The sequence below is a fragment of the Eufriesea mexicana genome, unplaced genomic scaffold, assembly GCF_001483705.2.
Source record: "Eufriesea mexicana isolate 0111107269 unplaced genomic scaffold, ASM148370v2 scaffold5767, whole genome shotgun sequence".
NCBI classification, from domain to species: domain Eukaryota; kingdom Metazoa; phylum Arthropoda; class Insecta; order Hymenoptera; family Apidae; genus Eufriesea; species Eufriesea mexicana.
Window position 1 is genome coordinate 20,576 of NW_016913695.1, and position 22,500 is coordinate 43,075.

The following is a 22,500-nucleotide window of genomic DNA, read 5'->3' on the forward strand; positions in this document are numbered from 1 at the left end:
TTTAAATATTTTATTATAATATTTAATTTTATTACATTTATTATAGTAATTAATACACATATGGAATCGAATTTGTTTCTATTTTTCTTTTGTCATATTTTCGATGTAGAGCCAAAAATTTATAGGGTAAAGAGTACAGGCTGAGTGTGGAAACAAAATAGTGCACTTGTCACGTGTCTTGTGAAGAGCACTGTATATTCGAGGAATTTTGGATAGTCTACGCGCACCTCGAATATTGCAAATATTTTACATTCCGCCTTTATTAATTAAATATCCTGTTGGCCACCGAAAACTTCAAAATCACAATACCCCAAATTCGGCGACAGTAACCAACTCCCATGAACACATTAAACATACGAGTGTTCCTCTGTCCGACAAAAATTCCGAGAATATTGTTCCATAGTCACACAAATCCAATAAAATTCATTTTTCTTTCTTTCACGAAATTTTTCATACAGAATCTAAAATTTATAGAGTTACTGGCTGAGTTAGGAAATAAAATATCGTGACATGGATATTATTTTAGATAGTCTACGTGCATCTTAAATATACTAAATATTTTAGAAATTCTATTCTTCAACAACACCCTCAATTCTTCAACGTTAAACACTGCAAAAATCCTTTAAATACCCCAGTGTTTCTCGGTCGAATAAAAATTCTAGGACTATTACCCTGTAGTCACAGAAATAAAATAAAATTCCTCTCTCCTTCTTTCCTGAAATTTTTCATACAGAATCCAAAATTTATAGAGTTACTGGCTAAGTTAGGAAATAAAATGGCACGACTTACATATTTTAGATAGTCTATGTGCAGCTTAAATATTTCAAATATTTTAGAAATTCTGTTCCCAACAGTACCCTAAATTTTTCAACATTAACCAACCCTAGTAAACATTGCAAAAATTCTTTAAATACCCCAGTGTTTCTCTATCCAATAAAATTTCTAAAATTGTTAGCCTGTAGTCACAGAAATAAAATAAAATTCCTTTCACCTTCTTTCCAGAAATTTTTCATACAGAATCCAAAATTTATAGAGTTACTGTCTCAGTTAGGAAATGAAATGGCGTAATTTACATATTTTAGATAGTCCACGTGCATCTTAAATATTCTAAATATTTTAGAAATTCTGTTCTCCAACAGTACCCTAAATTCTTCAACGTTAAACACTGCAAAAATCCTTTAAATACCCCAGTGTTTCTCGGTCGAATAAAAATTCTAGGACTATTACCCTGTAGTCACAGAAATAAAATAAAATTCCTTTCACCTTCTTTCCTGAAATTTTTCATGCAGAATCCAAAATTTATAGAGTTACTGGCTAAGTTAGGAAATAAAATGGCGTATTTTACATATTTTAGATAGTCCACGTGCATCTTAAATATTCTAAATATTTTAGAAATTCTGTTCTCCAACAGTACCCTAAATTCTTCAACGTTAAACACTGCAAAAATCCTTTAAATACCCCAGTGTGTCTCGGTCGAATAAAAATTCTAGGACTATTACCCTGTAGTCACAGAAATAAAATAAAATTCCTCTCTCCTTCTTTCCTGAAATTTTTCATACAGAATCCAAAATTTATAGAGTTACTGGCTCAGTTAGGAAATAAAATGGCGTGACTCGCATATTTTAGATATTCCACGTGCACCTCGAATATTCTAAATATTTCGCGAACTGTGTTCTGCAACGCATTAACCAACCTTCGTAAACACTGCAAAAACTCTTGAAATATCCCGGTGTTTCCCATAGCAACAAAAATTGCGAGATTATTAGTCCATAGTCGCACATATCGAATAAGATTCCACTTCCTTTCCGCCATCGCGAAACTTTTCATATAGGGCTAGAAATTTGTAGAGCTTCCTCGAGGGAAGGAGGGTCGAATGCACCGGTTAGTACGCGGGTTAGCAAACAAAACAGCGACCCTTTCGCGCGTCTTACGAGCTACACAGGCTTATTTAAGACAATACTCAGCCGCAGGAAAAATTCATAGAAATTTTCGGACGGACGCTCCGTTTTACGGCCTTTTAAACGCTGCTGGCTTGCCTCGAGAGCTTGCCTTTATTGTTACCCGCGAGCTCTCCCCCTTTTCACCCTTTCTTCCCCTTTTTCTCTCCTCTTCTCCGTTCCACGTCGGGAACGCGTGTCTGCTCGCGATAACGCCGCGCGAACACGTTCTTTCGAGGGTTTTCCACTGGCTTTATGATTGCACTTTTTATACTTTTAAAAGTCGAATTAGGTCTTCTCTTCTGGTCAAGGGTTCCAGGGGTTGTTTCTGGTCACAGATCTGCTCGATTCGTCGACGAACGCTCGCGCGATCTTGGAACGATGTTTCCGAAAGGGTAGTACAGATTCTGAGCTAGTGTCTGTCGTGAAAACATGCAGTTTCCGAATATGGATAATTACGATACGTCATACGTATCTTCCATTGTGTCGTATATTTTCGAAAGGGTAGTAGAACCTCAGAGCTAGTGTTTGCCGTGAAAACATGCAGCTTTTTTAATTTTTATGATTTTAGGGGAAGGTATACGTATGTGTAACTTCCATTATGTCTTCTAGTATAATAATGTTTTTTTTTTGGAAAAAATACAGAAAAATCGTCGAATTTATATTATAGTAATTTATGTGTATGTATCTTCCATTGTGTCGTCTATTTTCCGAAAGGGTAGTAGAACTTCAGAGCTAGTGTCTGTCGTGAAAACATGTAGTTTTTTAATTTTTATAATTTTAGGGGAAGTTATACGTATGTGTACCTTCCATTATGTCATCTAGTATAATGGAGTATCCTTTTTGGAAAAAATACAGAAAAATCTATTATTGTAATATATTATAGTAATTTATATGTATAGCAGTGTAGTCTCAAGAAATTGGTATGTACTGAATTAATTGAAAAGTGGTGTCTGTATTTTTAATATAGAAATAAGATTTAATTGAATAGTAATTATTATAATTATAATTAGGAACACTGCTTCGTACCAAAAAAGAAACTTATTATTGGTTACTCTAATTATCATCTTCAACAAATAATTAATTTAATATTAAAATTTCCTACGCCATTTCATTCGTCGAAAAATGATCTGATCACTGTACACAAATTTTCTTTCTTACTAAATAATTTTGTTAAAAATATTTTTTCAGTAGCTAATTTAAAAAGACAATTTGTATAAACAACTTGGTTAATAATTTTAGACTCTGACGTGGGTTTTGTTAACATTTCGTCAACGACTGAGACGATTATTTTTGTACCAGGAAAGTATGGGAATATGGAAAATGAATTTCCTCGATAAAGTTATTTAACAAAATTCCCCGTTTGTTTTCCTTGCACTTCACGAGACACTGGTAATTGTCAATGGGCGATGATTTAATTGAATCGAACGAGGTATCATCAAAAACATTTCCCCCTCCCCTGTCGAATATTCGTTATTTAAATTTAAACACCGACGTTGATCCGGGGAAATGAGTGTTCGCGTGATCGAATGCAGTATTATCGGTATTTTCTATTGACTTGCCGAGTGCAAGAATCACCGACGGGAGTCATTGCAAAAGATAAAAGAGGTCATACTTCTAACCTGATTCCATAGAATCCAGTCGGAAACACGATAAACCTCTCTAAAATCCCATTTAACTAACATCGTTTTTACCTTAATCTGCCCCAAAACTTCCCGACCTGTGCGCCATCTATGAATTTGTCTTATATTTAAAAAATAAAAAGAATAAAAGAAAAATTGAAAATTGAAATGAATAAATCTTTTGATTTATAATATTTTTGAAAATCTATGAATATTTCGAAACGAAGCACACGACGTATATTATTCAGCAATCATAATCGCATTATGGTCATCCATTTCCCTTTTCCCCGTCACAAACGGCCCCCCAGCAACCGCAGTGCGAGATTATATTATACAAAATGGCCACCGGGTGATTCTTGCATGTTCATCTTTATTCGATTATCGCGCGGGAATTTGCGTTTCATCACGAGCGATCAGTCTTAAAAATGGATCTTATTTATTCCACCGAGGCAACGAGGTGGCAAGGACCATTCGTCTAAGCTTCTGCGCATCGCTCATCTCGCGCGGTACCCATTTGTCCATTTTCTTCGCTTCTCCTCTTTCGGCCGAGTGACGAATGACGTCGGAGTGCCATTTTTACCGTTTGTCTACAGCGATCTCTCCTGCTATTTTTTCGACAACGTCTCTTAAACATAGGTGACGTTCTCTGTCCATTCTCTTGACTCATCCTCCAATGAAGGATCACCAGGCTCGAGTTACGCCACTCGCTGTTCACCTGACCTGACATTTACGTAGCTTCCTTTCTACGTGACTTCGGGTCTAGCCATTTTTCTGTCTCCCCATTCGGACTTACGTATGTTAGGAAACTATATTTATTTTCGCAATTTGGAATTTGGATCTCTGCTCTCTTAATGGTAATTAATATATCAGGAGTTCTCAGAGTATCACGTATTTTACGCGTGCACTTCACTATAGATTAGGTGGATAGACCATCGATACGTTAGTATCGGTGGTATAACTGCGGACGGTGTAATTCTACGTGAAAAAAGAATTCAAAAATTAAGAATAAAATTTTTTCGTTTGAAGCTTTATTATCGAGAAAATCGACTTTCAATATTCACGTAACTTCAGCTATGGTGGGTGCATCATCGATATAGCAGCGAATATTCGAAGTCGATTTTCTCGATAACGAAGCTTGATAATACTACGTGAAAAAGGAAATCGAAAATTAAGAATAAAATTTTTTCATTGGAAGCTTCGTTTTCGAGAAAATCGACTTCGAATATACACTGCGTACGTGCGTACCTAACTTCAGTTATGGCGGATGGACCATCGATATAATGGCGTACTCAGTGAATATTCGAAGTCGATTTTCTCGACAACGAAGCTTGATAATACTATGTGAAAAAAGAAATCGAAAATTAAGAATAGAATTTTTTCATTCGAAGCTTCGTTTTCGAGAAAATCGACTTTAAATATACACTGCGTACGTGCGCACGTAACTTCAGCTATGGCGGATGGACCATCGATATAATGGCGTACTCAGTGAATATTCGAAGTCGATTTTCTCGGCAACGAAGCTTCGAATGAAAAAAATTTATTCTTTATTTTCGATTTACTTTTTCACGTAGAATCACCCCCTACCAAGTTTTACAACCGATACCGATGATCTATCCATTTATGTCATAATTAAGTGCACGAGTAAAATACTCGATACTCTGAGAACCATTGTTGAGACACCCTGTATATTAAAAGTATTCGCGATTAAAGATTCGGTGTACAAGTTTAAAGTGCAGATCGTTAATATCGTTAGCACGAGATGATTTTCATGACTGATAATGATCGGGTTGATCATGGTTACACCGAACTCGATGCCCGACGTGAGCGCGCGAAATTCAAACTGGCGGCGCGGCGTCTCATATGCAGGGGGCCAATATTTACAAAAGCAGTCGGTTGCCAGGGAAATTCGAGGCGACCAAAGAGAATATTAAAATCTCGCGGCGCTCTACGCGCGATCTTACCCTCTCAAGCTTGCCTCTGTCGTGTCGCCGCAATTTTGTGCTCTTTATGCACGGAAATGCGAGGAGGCAACGTTGCTAGACGCGTTTCGCGAATTATAATTAATTCAACGCTCGCGTCTCGTGGTTCTTTGCGTTCCGCATGGTATTTTGTCTGGTTTCTATGCGACGGAATAATATTTTTCGATTTTTCCGATTCTCGCGGGAGGAAGATTATTTATGTTTTTAAAATTAAGAGGAATGGCTGAGCGAGATTATAATTTACGAAGTGGGCATTGAGATTTATCTCTCGAGGAGTGAATTAATTCTAGAGCGTGTGTAGGATGAAGTATTTACAGTAATTGCTGCGTTATGTGACCAAGATTAGGGTAAAGGAAGTACTTCATTAGCGCGAAAATTTGTTCGCGACGATTTTATGTGATATTTGGGAAAAAAATAAATCCGCAAATTTTGTAAATGTCTTCTTACATTTTACGTGGGACTTCATTTTATCCAAAAATCATAGCTCTTTGGAAAACTTAGCATTTTTCGAAGAATAATAAGCTGGATAATTAAGAATTGGTTCTCAGAAAAGTTAGCTCTACGAGATCCTGCACCTATCCGATATTACAGATTACAGAATTATCTAGAACCACGAACAATTATAATCATGCGCATAAATTAACTGGAAATACTGTCACCTAATTTGTAAACCAAAAACAAACCCTCCAACTTTCTTACATTTTACGTCATACTTCATTTTATCCAAAGATCTAGGTCTCTGTGGCTCCTTGGAAAACCTAGCATTTTTCGAAGACCCTGAATAATAGAGTTGTTTCGATTAAGGATTGGTTCTCAGGAAAGTTAGCTCTACGAGATCCTGCACCCATCTGATATTACAGATTACAGAATTATCTAGAAGCACGAACAATTATAATCATGCGCATAAATTAACTGGAAATACTCTTACCTAATTTGTAAACCAAAAACAAACCCTCCAACTTTCTTACATTTTACGTCATACTTCATTTTATCCAAAGATCTAGGTCTCTGTGGCTCCTTGGAAAACCTAGCATTTTTCGAAGACCCTGAATAATAGAGTTGTTTCGATTAAGGATTGGTTCTCAGGAAAGTTAGCTCTACGAGATCCTGCACCCATCTGATATTACAGATTAGAGACAAAGTTAAAACTTGGACAATGTAATCAAAACTTGGACGAATACCGAAACTCCGAGAGTCTGTTTGTACACAACTGCCCAAACTTTCCGAATTCTACGCGAATTTTCTTCGCAACGCAGCGTGCTGATACTTTCTTCATCCACTGTACACGAGCGAAAAATTCTGCGCGCGTAAAATATCGAGAAATTCGCCATATTTTCCGCGGGTATCTTCGGCGCTTCATACCCGAACAACGGAACATCCGGAAACGCATACCTCCGCTACTAGCCGTCTGAAAAACGCGAGACTGACGAGGCTCGCGGCAAACGAATAATTGTAAATTATTGCGAAATATCGTGTCCGAGATATTTTCACGTGGTCGAACGAGTGGCGCGTGGTCGTTAATTTTTCTGATTGTGGAGAAAGTAAATATCCGCGGCGCTCGTATGCAAAACATCCGGCACAAATGTGGTAATTACTCTGGTGGGGGAGAGAAAAAAGGGCGGGCGAACTGGTGTCTGTCTGTTGATAAAAGAATTTATCGTTCGTTGCGCAAAACCGATGCATTTTTCCCTCGGAGGGTGGCTATGGTGGCCACGGTGGTCGCGATGGTGGCGGGCTACTCCATCGCGGATGGCGTCGTCTGCTAACCCGGTGGTCGAATAATTAAAGCGCGTTTTTCAGTTGCGGATGGTAATTAACGGAAACTTCGAACGGCGGGAAAAAGCAGCGAAAAATAATGGCGCGTGGCGTGGTTGTGTGCGCGTGGAAAATACGCGTAAACGCGCGTCATCGCGCGCTACACTCTCGCAGGGTGAAGAATTGCACCGGTGCTTCTTTCCGTGAATACTCGTTACGTCTGAATTAGGCGATTTTATGCGGTCAGTTTCGAATTACGTATCGTGGGTGTTAACCCCTTGATTATGGCAAAGTTTGATACGCAACGGTCGTACCATGCGGCAGGAATTGAGTTACGATGTGCGCCATTTTTGTGAAAACAAGCGCCCTCCGTGTCAGAAAGTTAAACTACGCCGAGCGTCTATAGGCGCTTTCCGTGTCACAAACGCAAAATTTCTAAGCGCCTATGGACGCCTTATAGGAATTGGAGATTTTCCGAGGACTTGCGAGAAAGTCCTCGAAGTCAGAATCCCTCTAATAGCGAGGATGAGAATGATGGTTGCTACAGATCAACGTGCGACAGACGGACACCACTTGCGAGTCACGTCATTGACCACTAAAAATCGGCTCCTTGACTCCAAAGGTCCTTCCATCACACTCTCTGTCCAAACAAAAATCTTTATTTTCCCTCCACTAATATTTATCCTAACCAATCGGAAGCTAACTGCAGAAAACACCGGACAAGGCACAACGAGGCACGACACAATCCAATTACTATTTCGAAGCTTAACAGAACCTTCTTCAAAGAACCGTCCGTCAGTAATCGTCAAGTAAGATCGATCTAGTGACGATGTACACCTATAAACAATCCAAAATCACGAAACTCGTCACGCGGTCCATAGCCAACAACCATACTCGAACCAGATATCGTTGACCCCTCCGGAAAAGCCCGCGAAACCTTTCATTGCAAGGAACCAGCACCCCCAAAGGATGAAAGGAGGGGTGCGAACGTACCACTCGGATACAAACACGCGATTTGTCGAACGAATTCCACTCACGTTCGTCGAATCACTGCGTTTCTCTGGATGCGATATTTCCTTCAGCCTCGTACCGATTTTTCTAACCCCTTCCACCCCATCTCCTCTGTTTCTCCCACCCTCCCCTGCCCCGTGTTCCTTTTCATACCCTTTTATCTTTCTTTTTCCCTCTATCCGCCACCTTTTTCCTTCCTTTCACGCGGCGTGGCGCGAGATGCAGACGAGCTGGCCGGAGAATTCGTCGCACGTCGTGCCGCAGACAGGCTGTGCGAGGCTTTTCAGAAACGCATTTGCACATGACGAGCGGGCGGCGAGGCAACAGAGAGACGACAAGGGAACCGGCCAGGTGGTCTGATAAAGAAAACGGGAAAAGGGAAGAACGAGGGCGGCAGATCAACGCTGTCTGTCATCGAACAGACGCGCAGGGGTGAGACGGGGTGCGTTTTCCTTACGCATCGCCGGCTACCGAGCACTTTCGCGGGATCCTTGCTCCGGCGTACGTTCCTGGTAACGGGAAAGGTGTTTAGCAGACGATATACTTCGGCGTTTGTTCTCGGATGACGTCCTCTTCGCCGCACGGTTCGGTTCAACGTCTCCGGTGTCGCTGCGATCGATGGATCGGGATGGTTTTTACCACCCCTTTGGTACTCCAGCATCTTTTTACTGTAGGGATGTAACAATTCCAGGCTTCTCGTGTATTTCACTTTTCTGAGCTAGATGATTCGTCCGGAATTTATGTTCAAATGGAGAGAAGGAATATACAGGTGTATACACGTGTTTAGTTTGGGTATTCTAAGTGCTCTTACCTTTAGTCTAGTCGTTGCCCTATATAGGGTGTACCAGAAAGGTAGTGTAGCTGGCAAGGAGGTGATTTTACATGCAGATATGAATCTGGAGAAGGAGAATAAAATTTTTTAATTCGAAGCTTCGTTTTCGAGAAAATGGGAATTGAATATTCCTTTTCCTTCGTTGGTAATTTTGGAAGTCTTGGTGGAATAGGGGTGTGCGGGGGGGGGGGGGGATTGAATTTGGAGGTAGGGGAAGACGGGGAATTATTTTTGGAATTTTTGAAACAGTCTATAAGTGAATAATTGTGTCGTGTTTCTTATATGGAACTAAAATTTTTTGGTTCAATTTAAATGTATATACTTTGGTAATAAAAATATGCTATTCTGTAAAATATAAATAAAATATAATTAAAATGTAGTACGTTAACCAAAAAACTTTTCCAGCATAGCAAACATTTTTATTCCTCTCCTTAAACTTCCATGTCCCACGAAACCCAGTGATAATCCCGAATTTTCGCATGGCGTATAACCTAATTCACTCGCAGTTAAACGAAACCGTAGTTCAGCTCATCTGTCACAAAAATCCCGCTTTCATTAAGTTGAAACCGGATAACACCATCTGCAAGCTGTCGGCGTTTGCGCGAGGGAGCTTTTTCAAAGGCTTTGACAAAAGAATTCGCATTTAAATCGCGACGCATGTTCGTTCCAAATTAAATTCGTAATTCCTTCGAGTAGAATTTCGACCAGGTTTACGTAATTTAAGAGAGGATTAAAAGAAAATCAAACAGGGACGGATTCCCAGGACGAAATATATCACGATGCGAGCAATAAAATCAGCGAAACCATCTCTCGAATGATTAACTTCGCGAATCATCGCATATCTTAACAGCTATGAAGGGATGTCGTGGGTATTTAACACGTTAAGTGCCAGGGGCTGGCGCTACAGACCCGAGACCGACCCGAACTAGGACCAAAAGGTGCTAGCTTTTTGTGCTAAATTCTTCGCCATCTTTGAACCTAACGTTTGGGAATTCCTGTTATAACAATTGATACAGTATCTCCGAGTTTTAATGAAACTTTGCCCGTCACCGGTAGCTCATTCGATGACCGAGTCTGGGCCTGAATGGAACAGGACGCTTTCCAACGGTATCCCTGTAGCGACCATCATTCTCACCCTCGCCACTAGAGGGATTTTGACTTCAAGGACTTCCTCGCAAGTCCTCGGAAAACCTCTAAATCCTATGTTGCGGCCCTAGGACCGCAATGTCCCAAGTCAAGTGGAGGCCTGTTTTATGCCTCTATTGCAAGGGTCCCTTCACTTGCACATGCTCAGCGTCACCTAAACCACCGCTAGGATAAACCGTGACAAGGACCCATATATTATTCTCTAGACGACAGGCGCCAGAACCCAAATGTTTAAACAACCACCACCACCGAAAGACGCTGAAGTTGGCATACACCCCCAATATCATACCAACCAATGAGAAGACAGTCGATCCTTATAAAACTACCGACAAGGCATTCATAAGAAGATTCTCAGTAAATCCTCCATCACGACCACATCAAGATTCTCTCTAAACTCCATCACGACCACAACATCGGCAATCGAGACCCACCAACGCTCAGCGCAGGAGACTGTCTACTACTATAGAACTCCTTGCAGTTCAACACCAACCAGGTCTACCTCTATCAAGTTAGAGTAGGCCTTATCCCAAGCAGCATTGTCGCAGCAGCGTAACGGGCCTTACAACCCCGTGAAACTCCACGAGCGAGTTGCAGTGTTCGGGACGCAACATCCTATATATGTAGGATCGGGGTGGGTGGATTGGCTAAAGTACCGTTGCTTTACTGCTTCTTAAAATACAATAAGCTTATACTTATATTATCGGCCACTCGACTTTTACTTGTTAGACGCTGTCTTGAAGACCGTGAAGGACTGTCCTCGCCCGCGCCCTTGCACCCTTATTTAAACCGTTCATCCTCCTCATTCATACCCTGACATTCTTCTCCGGTCATGCTCCTTTCTCACGCACCCTCGGTGGACCAGGCACTTCAACCACTCTGCACGCATCCTTAAACTTTCGCTCGACTCTGCCATAAATAATCCTTGCAGTCGATCCTTGCGCACATGGTCACTTTCATTCTAAGTCCAGACACGCTCGACATTTCCCAGAGACACACTTATTCCATTCCCACGTGTATATGTAGGAATGGCGAGCGTGGCGTGATTAGGGTATGAGTGACCGTGCGCAAGGATCACGTGGACGGGTGTTTATGGAAATATCGGTTGCAAGCGAAGAGTGGAAGTCTAGGAATACATCTGAGTGTTTGGGCTACATGAGGGCAAGACTGTGAGGAGTGCGTGAGAAAAGCGTGATTGGGAAAGAGAGCTTGGGTATGAAAGATGATAGAGTGTATGGCTTAAATAAGGGTGCATGGACGTGAAGCGAACAGTTCTTGGAGTACTTCTTTGGGAAGAGTTTGGGAGATAGTTACTGTGAAAGGTCATAGTGTCTAGAATAAGTCTCCAATTAGTTCACAATAAATCATACTTTTTATTATCTACCACCGTCATATTGCTGTCTCCTAAACAATTCCTACATGTATATAACTTCCCGTTCTTCCGATAGTATTCCAGTGTCTAAGTCAGGGTCTGGGGCCTACCCTAGGGTTATTCATGAGTCCGCTAGCAGCCCTTGGACGAAACGCATCCCTTCCTTATCCTACCGTCCCTTCTAGCTACCCGAGCAACGAGGATACCTGCGACCAACGGACATCGAAACGACCGTGAGGAAGGGATACCCACATCCCCATCCAAGGCCCACTAGCAGGCCCAGAATACGTCGGAGGCTGCGAGCGCGACCCAGCCGGATGGGTCAACGCGTTAGCACTCCGCTTATGTCAGCGACCCTGCACCTATGGTCGGGGGATAGTCTCTCCCTCGTTGTAACCTAGGTCAGGGAGACCACGAGCAGGCGGTTGAGGGCCCCCTGTTCTTGAGACCGTGGTCCGAGCGTGTGGCGTCGCGTCTTGGTCGCGGGGCGCCTACAGGGTATGCAGGCATGCTTGCGAGTGGGAGACGATCGGAGGGATGAATGTCACGACCTGTCACCGCGTGCGTGCTATATGTGAGGTCAACCCGCAATGGTAACGCAGGCGCTGACTTTTGTGAAGTGAGTTGTACCGGAGCGGGCAGCGGTGAGTCTACTCGTCCGCTAAACTTTCGCGGATACCTTATATTCGCGAACCTGCAAGTGACCGAGCTTCATGCTGGTGACCCCGCCTCCTCGTGGCCCCCGCTGGAAACGTCGCGCCCCTGATTCGGTGCGATAGTGCCGGATCAGGGGGGCGACGGCTAAGAGGGTCACCTCCTGTATAGGACGGTCAACTCCTCGGATAATTCTCCACGGATGACGAGGGGGTTTTTCCAAGCTTGGTGCCCGCGCACTTCCGGGTGTGGGCACCACCCCTGGCAGTGGTTTCAAACTGTCACCGTTGTAATAGGCCCAGCCTGAAACAACCGTAGCGAACTCTGGTTCCTATTGCTATAAGAGACACTAAATGTATGTGAGGTCGAGGTGCGATTTCCCGTCGCGGGGGCGTCCTGGCAGTTGCGTCGCCGCGAAGACCAGGGCGCTCCGATACCGCGAGAGGATGGCCATCGTGGGGGTTTTAGGGGGTTTTCAAACCCCACATAACCCCGCCCCCTTGCTCAGGGGGTCGGGTATCTTTTCGAAGATTTCTCCCACCAAAAAAAAAAAAAAAAAAGGAAAGGGCCCAGAATACGAAACGCATCCCTTCCATTTCCCTTCGTCCCTTCTAGCACCATCGCTATATCGAGGATACCTGCGACAAGCCGACGTCAACAGCAGTGAAGAAGGATCTAACCTAACCTAATCTAACCTAACCCTCTTAACCCAGATAAACGAAATAAGTGTAGAATTGGAACGACTGTGGGCCTGACAGAATGTTAACGCATAGTGTACCGCTCACGAAATTTCTCGTGTCTCGCGCGCCATCTGTTATGGACCTTAAAAGTCAACGCACTTTCTTTTAAAATCGTGCGATCCCTGACGTATGTCTCAGAGATCTCTATGTGTTAATTAGCCAGGTAAATTTGCAGCAACCGTCGAACATTTCTGGAAGCTGAGAACAGAGAACGAACGAGAAATTACGGCTAAACGGTACCCGACAGGATGATAAATCGCGATAAATCATGGCGAGTATGGTAAACAGCGAGTGCATACGCGGTCTTGGACGACAAATCGAGGAAACGCTGGGAAAAATAATGAAAAGCAAACAGGAGCCACCGTATCGAACCCAATTACCGGGATTTACGAAATCGATGGTATCGTAAATATTTAATTACCTATCTGTTTACGGCGGACATGTTTGCTGTTTAGTTGATCGAATATGGCCGATGATGGTCGATAAACAGGAGAGAGATGTAGGAAAATTGGAAATTTTGGAAAAGTCGAGGGAGGAATACGAAGATAGAGATGCATGCTGTATACAGTCTATCATGATCGAATAGGGGTCGAAGAAAAGGGGTGGATGAACGAGAATAGAGGAGGAATAATAATTTAATGGTAATAGAGAGCGGTATGGATTCGAAATTCTGGGGAACTTGAACTCTGAATATATGAATCGAACGGTATACGAAAATACGTGTCGCTGGAAGAAGAATAAAAAGAAGGATGGAACTCGCAGTCCAAATAAAGAGGAATATTGGTCTGGAATCGTGAAAAATTCGAGCGAAGAGTATAAAAATTCATACCGAAACTTTTCACGTATAATGTCATAATTGTGCAAGAGACGAAGATAACCAATTTTGGAAAATGATGAAAATAAAGGAACAACGCAAGAGGTAGAAATTCCTAATTTTTAGAGGAAAGGAGAGAAACAGCGAAGGATAAAGAGAACCTGATCCTCGAGAAAGAAGGAAGGAAGAAATAAAAGACCGGGGTACATAATTGATAAGAAGGGAGAAGAGAAAAATAAAAAGCTAAAAATATTCGAGTCTCAAAAGAGGAAGAAAACATGCAGCAAAACACTAAGGTATTTAATCCTGGAAAAAGGAAGAACATATACAACACGAGACCATGGTACTTAATTTTCGAAAAAGAAAGGAAACATACAACGAAGGAGCGAGGTACCTAATTCTCGAAAGGGAGATTATTATCAACAAAGGGCCATGATACTTAATTCTCAAAAAAGGGAGGAAACAAACAACGAAAGGCCAAGGTACCTAATTTTCAAAAAAGAAGGAAAGGAATATACAAGAAAAGTCTAAAGTACCTAATTCTCAAAACTGGAAAGACACAAATAACGAAAGACCAAGGTACCTAATTTTCAAAAACGGAAAAACACAAACAGCGAAAGACCAAGGTACCTAATTTTCAAACATGGAAAGACACAAATAACGAAAGACCAAGGTACCTAATTTTCAAAAATGGAAGAAACACAAACAGCGAAAGACCAAGGTACCTGATTTTCAAAAATGGAAGAAACAAACAGCGAAAGACCAAGGTACCTAATTTTCAAAAATGGAAAAACACAAATAACAGAAGACCAAGGTATCTAATTTTCAAAGATGGAAAAACACAAACAGCGAAAGACCAAGGTACCTATTTTTCAAAAATAGAAAACACAAACAGCGAAAGACCAAGGTACCTAATTTTCAAAAATGGAGAATATAAACAAAAAAAGAGCATAATACTTAATTCCCAAAAAAGGGAGGAAACAGAGATCAGAAGGTACCTAATCCACGAAAACGGAAGAAAACAGGTAACAAAAGACCATGATACTCGATTCACAAAGAGGAAGAAAATAAACAATAGAACACAAAGGCACCTAATTCCCAAAAATGGAAAAAACATATATCAAAATATCAATAAACCTAATTCTCATAAAAGGAAGGAAACATACAGCGAAAGACCAAGGTACCTAACCATCAAGAAAGGACAACATCAACAACAAAAATCCCCGATACTTAATTCTCGAAGAGAAGAAAAATAACTCAACAGAAGATCAAGACACTTAATCCCCAAAACGAAGAAAATAAACGACAAGGTACAATAATCCGAAATTCTGGGAAAAAGAAGAAAACGGGCAAAGAAAGACAAAGGCTGCCAATTCTCAAAGAAATAGCAAAAAAACGGCAAAGAAACGGCAAAGAAATTGCAAAGAGATTGCAAAGAAATGACAAAGGCAGCCAATTCTCAAAGAAACGGCAAAGAAATGGGAAAGAAATTGAAAAGAGATTGCAAAGAAATGACAAAGAAATCCGAAGTATCTTGTCACGCGGTATCAAATCTAAAAAGCGCACAGCTGAGAAGAACAAACCGCTGGAAAAGGGGAAAAGAAGAGCAAATCGTATGAAAGCAACAGGAATATAGTGGACGAAGAAGCACGCGGGAAACAATGACGATTCGGACGAAAGACGAAGAAAAGAAAGAAAACGAAGGAAACGGCGAGTGGTGGCCCAAGAAGCGGAGGATCGGAAAGGCGGCGCTGGATTACGAGACAAAGAACGATGAAGGATTCGCAAGATGGATCCCGGGAATAATGGCGGAAAATTTTATGGAATCGCGGCCCGTAATTGCAGGCATGCACACAGCTGAGGAAGATGTAGAAATATTAAAACCGAGGGAAGTGCCGGGAGATTAATGCTGTCGCGCGAAAAGCTGTCAGAACTCGCGATGGCGGACGTGAATCGAACTTTTCCTGCGCGCCATTGTCGCCACAGACCGAGTGCTCAGACTAGGATACAGCCTCGGAACGAAAGTCGCGTTGTCTTTCTTTCTTCCTTTCCGTTTCCCCTTTTTCTTCCCGTTTCATCGAGAATTAATCTGATTTCACGCGGTTCGCCGATGTCATTCTCACGATGATTCTCCTTCTTTGCAGACTGCCGAGCTGTGTCGAGGGGAAGTTCCTGCTGGATAGACGACGTGGACCTCGGACTAATTCTGGGAATTAAGCAGGTGAGTGTGTGCTATCGTTGAGTATGAGTAATTCGATTAAGTTTGGAGTCCGTTTGATGGTTTCAAGGTCTGGTGATCGGATCTTCTTCATTTTCTTCGTGTATTCTAGGGACGTGTCCTTGGGAACGCCATTGTATACTGATCTATTTTCTTTTTATTAATTTTTAATTATTTAATTCGAATAATAATTTCGAAGAATTTTTAATTTTATTCTTCGGCTTCTTCGTGTATTTTAGGGAATAATGTATCCTTGGAACGCGTTTGTATACTGATCTATTTCTTTTATTAATTTTTCATTATTTAATTCGTGTTCCGTCCCCGAGAGCGTGTTTAGAATATGATTTTATAATTAAGGCTTAGACTTTTGCCAGACCTAACGGTTTATTTTATATTTTATACCGCGACTGCAATTCCGGAGGTTCGATATGCCTCAACGCCGTTCTAGCGGATTAAGCTTATAAAGGTAAAGCAAAATTAGGAATTTTACTAGTACCAGACGCGACAGATGGGGCCCACTTGTGACAGACCCAACAAGCGACGGACGGACGGCACTTATAAATCACGTCATTGACCATCAGAAATCGGCTCCTTGACAGTTTCCTACTCCTTAGCCAAAGGTCCTTATGTCACACCCTCTGTCCAATTAAAACTCTTTACCTTTCCACCACCAACGTCTATTTTACCCAATCAGAACTAAACTAGAGAAAACACCGGACCGAACACGACGAGACAGGACATAGAGCAAAATCGAGAAGTCAGTTCGTCTTCGGCACCGATCCTTCAAACATCTAAATTACACATACGAACGCGTGTTCAAAACGGTACTCCGTTAACGTCTACGTTATAACTATTCTACGCTTTTCTCTAAATAAACACTCTCTTTTGACCACACGCATTCTGAATCCTTATTATCACAACTAGTCACGCAATATTAATTTGGCGCGTGATAAGCGTTCTTGGAAATCGAAGAGATTCGATACCGTAGGACGCTACAATTTGAATAATAATTTCGAGAAATTTTTAATTTTATTCTTCGGCTTCTCGTATTCTTGGGAATAATGTATCCTTGGAACGCGATTGTATAGTGATCTATTTCTTTTATTAATTTTTCATTATTTAATTCGAATAATAATTTCGAGAAATTTTTAATTTTATTCTACGGCTTCTTCGTGTATTTTAGGGAATAATGTATCCTTGGAATGCGATTGTATAGTGATCTATTCTTTTTTATTAATTTTTAATTATTTAGTTCGAATAATAATTTCGAGAAATTTTTAATTTTATTCTTCAGCTCCTTCCTGTATTCTAGGGAATAATGTATCCTTGGAACGCGATTGCATAGTGATCTGTTCTTTTTTATTAATTTTTCATTATTTAATTCGAATAATAATTTCGAGGAATTTTTAATTTTATTCTTCGGCTCCTTCGTGTATTTTAGGGAATAATGTATCCTTGGAACGCGATTGTATACTGATCTATTTCTTTTATTAATTTTTCATTATTTAATTCGAATAATAATTTCGAGAAATTTTTAATTTTATTTTTCGGTTTCTTCGTGTATTTTAGGGAATAATGTATCCTTGGAACGCGATTGTATAGTGATCTATTCTTTTTTATTAATTTTTAATTATTTAATAGGAATAATTATTTCGAGAAATTTTTAATTTTTTTTTTTGTTATTGCGAAACTATACTTATTAGTTGAAGAGAAACCAGGGTTCCTAGTTTTTTTTTTGCTGTATGGATATCTTCTGTGGCATTCTTTATAGTTTGTCCCCTATTTTCTTCGTATTCTGGAAAGTTCGCTTTTATTCAAAAGCACACACCAATTTTTCCATTCATTAAAAATCTTTTTTACGTGATTCTGAAAATAAATCAGATGAAGAGAGAACAATTGTTTAATATTGGATCTCTCTAGTAGTATTATCTATCTAAATATAATTTACATAGAAAATAATAATTAAAATAGTAGAGTAAGTAAATAAATATGAAGTGTGCATGATTATATTTCTGTTTTAATAAATGTTGAAATTAATCTTATTAGAAACACCTGCACTGGAAAAATATTTGTAATTAAATAGAAATATAATATGTACATAGTTATCTTCCTATTTTAATAAATATCAAAATTAATTTTGTCAGACAAATCTGAACGTTTCCAATGCTAGAAAAGTATTAAAAGAATAAATAAATATAAATCTATTGCGTACGAATAACTATAAATAATAAATTAAATACATACATAAAATGTACACACTTATATTTCTATTTTAATAAATATCTACAATAAATTTACGAAAAGCACCTGCACATTTTCAATACTGGAGAAAATATTTAAGAAATTGATAGATACGAATTAATTATTTATAAATATCTAATTAAATACAAATACAAAATGTACATAGTTATATTTCCCTTTTAATAAATGTCAAAATTAATTTCTCCATTGTATCTGTATATCAACACTTAACACGTTGAGTGCGGCGCCGATTTTGCTATACTTTCCGCTCAGGCGGCAGCTAGTGAGCACTTGATGCCGAGCTCTCAGGTATACCGAAGGGTACGAGCAGAAGATTACTTTGTTTCACTTTGTCGTTTGGACTGTGAGAATGGTACAGCCAATGCACAAATATGCAAATTATAAACAGAAGATAATGAGGTGAGCAATGCCAGAAAGACAAAAAGGCGATCACCAAGAAACTATCAGTCAGGAAAAGTCACGGAAGTGTAAAGATTTACTTTAGCAGAGGGAATTAAATTTTTACAATATATTAATCGTCATTGATAATTTAACCCTTGGCAATGCCAGTCGTACGCACCGATGATGATCAAACGAAAAATTCGCTGTCAGTCCCTAGAATCCACACCGTCCAAACGAAAAGTCTTCTGTCAGTCTCTAGGGAGTGACGCCACCTGAACGGAAAGTTCACTGTCAGTCCCTAGGGTCCCCGCAGGGGCTAAGGTCGACCTTGGTCGGCCGTAATATGGGATTGGAGACCCCACGGTGCCTAGCTGACGTGCACCTACGTCGAGGTGGGCTAGCAGCCTCAGAACGGTAGTGGTTCGCCACGAACGGGACGACCGGTACGTCCGTGATCACCGGTACCACGGGAGACCGATTTAGCCCTGGGCCGGCTGTCTTATGGCAGTCCGCCCGTCAGTCGCTGGGCCTCGTGGTGGCAGTGGTTCGAGCCTACATCGCAGGCAAGGGCTCTCGAAGCCCGGCGTGAGAGTTGCGCATCGTACAGCTCGGGTGCTGTCCTCCTGAGGCAGTAGGGATTTAGAAAGGTTCCGTCCCAACACCAAGGGAGTCGACTGGGACTAGCATCCCAGTTAGACAAATTGGCAGGACCGATTGTGTTCTTGGCACTTTCGGTTCGCGCTGGTTGGGCGTATCCCAACCCCTCGCCCATGGGGGCCGTGTCGATAGTCCACTAGGAAGGTAGCGGAGGTTGGATGGCTGGATAAGCGCAAGCTTCTAACAGCATACTATCCAAACTCAATGTCAGTCCCTAGGGACTGACGCGGCACTCAACGTGTTAAAAATATGAAAGCAATCAGAGAGAAAATGTGAGCAGGAAAAAACGAGGAATACAAACAAGCTTGCACAAACACATTTTCCCTCGCACACATTTATTTTATTTACCTTAAACGGGAGGAACACTAACGAAACCAATCAATCGTAGCTAAACCCTTTCACCGGCCATTTAATTCCCTTTCGCTCCATCAAAAGAAGCGGAGGAACAAAATCGACCGTGTCTCGTTACTTGTCCTCGAATGACTCGGCAAAAACACGCAAATCCAATTTGACGCGGAGAATCGCGAAGAGGGAATCGCGAAATCTTGGCGATTATTTGTTTGCTCGCAAAAGCTCGGGGATCCATCGATCCTCGATCTCGAGGACGTGGATTCGTTCGTCGACGAAAAGTAAATCTCTCCCGTGGCTGTAATCTGATTAATTAGCCCAGGAACAATTTCGCGTGTTTGTACGACGACGCTAATCGAATCGATAGAGACTCTCTGTCTTCCCAGCTTTTATTTTTATTCCGAATTATTGCCTTTCCCGCTCGCCCTTAACTCGTCGTTTCCGATTGATACGACGAGGAACATATGGTATGGAATTATTGCGCGAGCATAAAGGTAATTGGACGTGTAACGACGATGTCGATTAACGACTCGACCGGCTCGGCAAATATTTTCGAAGAAAGGAGGGCAAGGATAAGGAACTCGTGATTTAATGGAGTCTTCGGGATATCCTTGAAAGGATAGAAAAAGTTTCTTCCTTTCGATTGAACAGTGCAATGGATAATCCAGGCGATTATGGGACTTTGCATTTAATTGCAAATTCGAATCTGCTGAAAATAAATTACTATTTTGTATTTTTGTATATTTTCGTTGTTGGAGTTTTGCAGTAATTTAGAGGAATTCTTTTGGGAGTCAGAGGATGGAATTAAAATAGAAAATTTATGTAATATAGTTTTGGAATATTTGTTGCTCTTTGAGAAACTTGGCATTGGGTTCTGGCGGTTGTCGTACGTTCCTGAGACCTATGAATTTAATTAGAAATTCGAATTTGCTGAAAATAAATTCCTATTTTGTATTTTTGTATATTTTCGTTGTTGGAGTTTTGGAGTAATTTCGAGGAATTCTTTTGGGAGTCAAAGGATGGAATTAAAATAGGAAATTTATGTAATATAGTCTTGGAATATTTGTTGCTCTTTGAGAAACTTGGCATTGGGTTCTGGCGGTTGTCGTACGTTCCTGAGACCTATGAATTTAATTAGAAATTTGAATCTGCAGAAAATAAATTCCTATTTTGTATTTTTGTATATTCTCGTTGTTGGAGTTTTGGAGTAATTTCGAGGAATTCTTTTGGGAGTCAGAGGATGGAATTAAAATAGAAAATTTATGTAATATAGTCTTGGAATATTTGTTGCTCTTTGAGAAACTTGGCATTGGGTTCTGGCGGTTGTTGTACGTCCCTGAGACCTCTGAACTAACACTATCACTGTTGTGCAAATGTATATATCATCGATTACTTAATCGATGGGAATTACTATAGCATAATTATTTATTTCTAAATATTTCGAATTTTGTATCGATATTTCAATAATTTGTGAATACTCGAAGCTAAAATTAACCCTTTGCACTGGACGATTGTTGGAGTAAATAAGAGTAGGGGTTTAAATATTTTCTGCCATAAAGCTGACGATATTTTGTTCAGCAGTAAATAAGAAATCGAGTAATAATTAAAACGTAGAATTATTTGCACACCGTTACATTATCTTAAATTTGGTATATTAATTAATATCGATCTTCGAAATTTTATCTAATTTCTGTATACAATCTCTCGAGTGCAAAGGATTAAAATTTTATTTGGCACTGCAATGCCGTAACTTTAAATTAAAATTACTACAATATAAACAATAGTCTTTCTATTTCGAATATTTTTGGATATTTCGTAAATTTGTACCTACTTCAAGTTAAAATAAAATTTTATTTATCCCAGTCGTTATTTGTTTTAATATCGTAACTTCAAAGACTGACCAATGCTGTAGTACTGAACGTCGATGCTCAGGGGGTACACATTTAGAAGTCCTGAATAGGGGTTCTCTCGTACAAGACTGGCCAAAATTTTCCTCGAAATATCTCATCTCACGCCTGGATCAGCTTGGACCCAGGTCTGACGTTCCTCGTCCGAATCGTTCAGCTGTTTATATTTCCTATCAATCCTCGTCGAATGGAGTACAGTCCAGCGAAACTAAGCGATACAAAGACACGTGCCATGGATGAAAACGAAGGTCGAGCGAGCAATCATGCTAGTCCGAGGCTCGCTGCTACGCTTCAGGTTCTTCGAACTACTCAAAGACGCGATATGGTTCCCAGAGGTCTTTAGAGGGCAGTTGCAATCCCTTCCCGGACGAGAATTCGGCATGACGTATCGCCAGACCTCCGGAAGGATGTATTATTCATCGGTGCTGCCATCTGTCTCGTTATTTCTCCTTCCCCCGTTTGACCTCGCCATCTTATTTCTGCGTTTCGAACACGACGCAACTACGATGGAACCACGGTTTGCATTCGTGTGCCCTGTCTGAGTCCTGTTTGTGTCCCGTCTGTGTTCCGATTCGTACGATTTTGGCCACTTGGCGGGGGAACGGAGACGAATCCTCCGCGAAGATTGCACAGGTAATAGTGAACGATCGCGTGTCTTTTTTCCAAGGAGTCGCGAAATGTCAGCAGGTCGCGTCGAGTAAAGGTCAGAAAAGATGAGTAAGAGAGTCCACCATGAAGACGTTGCTCGGTTCTCGAGTCTCGACAGTGCCGTATCTACGTGTCGTCCCAGTTCCAAGTGTAATGAAGCAAACGTATAACAGTCTAGGAAAAAATGAATATGATTTTGTTATAAAATTTTGAAAAATGG

The 22,500-nt window shown here is 40.7% G+C and overlaps 1 protein-coding gene across 1 annotated transcript in view; it reads left to right on the forward strand.

The window, feature by feature from the left end:
- The first annotated feature begins 16,006 nt into the window (after positions 1-16,006).
- PH4alphaEFB (prolyl 4-hydroxylase subunit alpha-1) overlaps positions 16,007-22,500 on the forward strand; it is a 153,732-nt gene continuing 147,238 nt past the window's right edge. Inside the window, exon 1 of the mRNA XM_017906679.1 lies at positions 16,007-16,080. The gene's annotated coding sequence lies outside the window, so the exon portion shown is untranslated. The remainder of the gene's footprint in view (positions 16,081-22,500) is intronic.